At 34.8% G+C, this 4,424-nt stretch overlaps 1 pseudogene; it reads right to left on the reverse strand.

Moving 5' to 3' along the window:
• Window positions 1–1,611: 1,611 nt before the first annotated feature.
• On the reverse strand, window positions 1,612–2,104 carry LOC128869777 (high mobility group protein D-like; annotated as a pseudogene).
• Between the last annotated feature and the right edge of the window lie 2,320 nt (window positions 2,105–4,424).

The raw sequence follows: 4,424 nt of genomic DNA on the forward strand, positions 1-4,424 counted from the left end.
GACAATTCATTCGGTTACAGGTAAAAAGCCTTGTAATATTTTGTTTAATAGGGAAGCACATGGAAATATGAGGGATATGTTAAAAAATGCTCAGGAAAAAATGTTGGAGCGTCACAACAAAAAACGGGTTCAAAAGAATTATCATAGAGGTGAAATTATATATGAAAAGTTATATGGGGAAAGGAATAAACTAAAACCCAAATATAAAAGACAAATAGTAGTAGAAGATTTAGGGAATAGGGTTAAAATACAAAGCAGAAACAGAATAATTCATAAGGACAATATTAAAGTTTAATTTCATTAATAACGTTATATGTCACCATAATCACATCAGACATAATTGATTATACAAGAGAAAACTATTTATATTAAGTATCCAAAAGTAAAAAACGTATGTAAATTATTTAATGCAATAGCTGTGGCACAGAAAGATGGAAAATTGTGGATTGAAAATGAAATAATAAAATGTGAAAATAAATTTTATTCAGTAAAATTTTGTAAAAAAGAATTAAATGATGCATTTTGTATGATAAATGAAAATAATACATGTTTGTCAGATATGTTGAATAATAGACACGCTAATTGTACAAAAATAAATGAAAAAAATGAGCTAATAAAAATTGTAAAAGATGGTGCTATAATTGCATCAGGCAATCATACAGTAAATAATCATACAATAGATGGAGTTTATTTGATAACATTTCAGGATAATGTAACAATTGATAGTAAAAAATACGAAAATCCAACAGGAAAAATCTTAAACTATTTAAAAGATGGAAAATTTAAACCATTTTTTGTAAAAGAATACATTGAAACAAAAAATATTGATCTGAATTTGGACAATGTTAATATACTTACTCCAATGAAACAGGAAATAAAAAGAAACCCCATTTGGTGGTCATTTACGGCTTTGGTATTAATAACAATAACAACATATTTTGTCTATAGATTGATTATTTATATTAATTTTCAAATTCAATTGAAAAAATCAAAAGAAAAAGAAAAAATATTATTGAAGTTGTCAAATCAAATCAACCACTTAACAGCTTTATATTCGAAGACGGGACGCTTCGATTTAGAAGGGGGGGAGTTAACACCACACATACCACACACTACTTACCAATAATGTAAACATTTAACCATAATTTAAGACCACACACAAATCCATAATTTAAGACCACACTCAAATTACCAATAATGTAAACATTTAACCATAATTTAAGGCCACACTCAAATTACCAATAATGTAAACATTTAACCATAATTTAAGACCACACACAAATTCCCAATAAATAATAGAAGCACTTATGTATTAATAGCGAAAGTGTCAAATATGTCATTGACACTTTGCTAATGAAGGAAGCGGCCGTCACCTAACACTTACGGTCCGCTTTCCATAGAATTAAGATAAACATAGAATCCTAAGCCTCACACATATAAGCTAGGGTTATGAATGTAGTAGTAAGAAAATATGTTATAAATAAGAAGGAATGAATAAAGAGAGGCAGACTTATTATTGAAACACCAAGCAAGGCGGTTTACTTTTTAAAAACCTTCCGCGCTTCGTGCGAAAGTTAAGTTGCATGTGTAAACGATCGAAAATGACGCATATTATTTTCGTTTTACCTTTGATGTGAGTGACTTGAAACTTTGTGCAAACGTGTTTTCAATCCAGCTGATTATATGAATATAAATTCGGCAGCTGCCTCCATCGGCCTCAAATTCTTTCACCGCTTCATCATAATCTTCCTTGGCTTTAGCTGCCTTTGCTTCCCATTCCGACTTGTCCTTCATTGAATGCCATAACTCTCCACCTTTTTTTCGGCACTTCGGTTACTTTAATGCCTGTATTTTCGCGCTTAATCTGCTCGCGTGCATTGTTGAGCCACAACATATATGCGGAAAGAGGACGCTTTGGTTTGTCAGACATTTCAATTTTTTTCTTGCGTTCCCGAGTTTATATGGAAAATATAACTGAAATTGGTAAATTTCGTCTTAAAATTTGCACAATGTTAAGCACTTTTAATTATTTAAAGTCACAATTTACCTAATTTCGTTAAAATTGTAAAACGACCACAAAACAAACACCTTGTCGATTCAATTGAAAATTTTCACTCACGTTTGTCACACGCCGTCTACACATGTGAAAAGGAAATGGGTCGAGGTCAGCCATTAAGGAAATTAGGGATTAAGAAACAAAAACAAAAATACCCTACAGGAACGATATAAATGGGTTCTACATTCCAAGGATAGTTTGCGTAAAGTAACGCAAACTATTAGTTTTTTCTAACATCATGCACTTATGTATGCAAATGCTACGAAAAATTATATCTATATGTATATATATATAATTTTTTTTTTTTTTTCTTCTTTTGCTTATCATTTTGTTCTTATTATAGCCAAAATAAGAACAAAAGGAAAAAAAATATATCACGCACACCACGGCAGGACACCTTGTACTTGGTTACGATCCACACTTAGCCAAGACACGATCCTCCTATGCGGCGAATATTGCAGTGCCAATTAGTATGTACCCACCCCCTCGCGGTGAACATACACATTAAAATGACATTAATATGTGATTGTACCCAATTAGGTACATTTTTTGTTGTCTCATAAGGCTATGAAAATTGCTCATAGCCAAATAATAACAAAAAAAACTAAAATGCCTTGTGCATATTTAGTTAACAAAAAAAATATATATTATTTTATTTTTGTCTTCTCCTTCGCTGTGAGCAGCACTGCACTGACCAGCCAAATGCACCACTACCAATACAATCCACAAAAGCTAATTAAGCAATTAAGCAACTATTTATAAAGCCGTGTACACATTACACATTTTCGGTTAAAAAATTAAATTCAAAATTAAATTCAAAATCCTTTTGTTTGTAAAAAAACAAAACAAAGGACTGAGTCTAGAGCGGAAACTAGGCCTTTTCGCCTAGACAAGCAGAGCGGAAACTAGGCCTTTCCGCCTAAACAAGCAGAGCGGAAACTAGGCCTTTCCGCCTGAACAAGCAGAGCGGAAACAAGGTCTTTCCGCCTCAATGAAGATAGGGGATTGGAGACGAGGCCTCTTCAACCCAGCTGTAGCATGAACGGTGGCGTGCGCGTGGATCGGAAACCAGGCCTTTTCGACCACGTGCGCAACCAACGATAATGCGCCAAAATAAAAGGACGGGCGACAATACACTGGCGACTAGGCCTCGCCAGGTATCACGGCCCTAAATGATTTATATATAACGAATCAATAAATCTATGAAATAACAAATTTTGCTTCTTTTCGTGTGCAATAATAAATCCACGTACATAAAACTTCATCTTTACAGCATTTCAGACGGCACCAGCAGCCTCCGATGTCTCACCAATATACCGAACGTTGGCTGACACCTCCGTCCTAAAACAATCATTGCTTATCGCAAGGGCGCCGGCATGTTTAGGCCACACCCTAATATTTAATATACATTTCTAGCCACCCTAATGGTAACTGCGCCTACCGTTCCGACTGTTGCTAACCACCGTTTCCAGTCGCTGCAACGTGAAGGCCGTTAACCCTGGCATTTCCCCGCCGAACAGTTAAAACGTTTACCGTGTTAAACGTTGTTCGGCGAGGTTACTTTCACTTTAATTCTAATTATAACTTTCACTGCGATTTTCCAATCAGAAGCATCAGGACGTGTCAGCCAACCAGGTAATATGTTATAAATTATAAATTATACTTATACTTATACTACTTAACATACATCTTTCTATGCATATATCTATGTATATACTGCAAAATAAATATTAACGAATATATACTGACACGCCTTTGTGCTTTTCATTTTTTATAAAATATATCATCGGAGCGACCGTGGAGGCCCCACATTTTTCAAACCGCCCATTGCGTCGCACTCCGATGAGAACATAGATCGTGCAGATCTTACAATTATGGATGATGAATCGAATCACTTTTTTAACTCGCGGAATCCAGTGCTGTGTTCGAATTAAACGCAACATCAGCTGATTTTCCCCATGCAGTGATATTTTGTGAATGAATTTGGTTATAAGGCGTGATAACCTGCATTATATGGAAGGATGATAGGATGACGTTTGTAATATGATAAGTTGAGAGATGCACCCAGACGACCGCCTGCCCTCATGATGTCATCTTTGTCGAGGAATGGATTGAGGGGCAGTATCTCACTTTTGTGTGAATTGTTTTCTTTTCTTTCAATTTCGCGTACTCCTCACCGTAATAGTGCTTTTGACTGTTTATTATTAAGCGTTGTATCGTTGCTTTAATTTTATCAGGTGAAATTAAGCAAGACTTTGCTTGAAATGCAATCTTCGTATTAGGGTGGGTTGTTTGAGAGAATCTCATAATATATGATAAAACTCTCAAAGCCCTTGGTAAATTGGAAAAACGAACAAGAATATCGCTG

Source organism: Anastrepha ludens, chromosome X (assembly GCF_028408465.1).
Source record: "Anastrepha ludens isolate Willacy chromosome X, idAnaLude1.1, whole genome shotgun sequence".
In the NCBI taxonomy this organism is placed as follows: domain Eukaryota; kingdom Metazoa; phylum Arthropoda; class Insecta; order Diptera; family Tephritidae; genus Anastrepha; species Anastrepha ludens.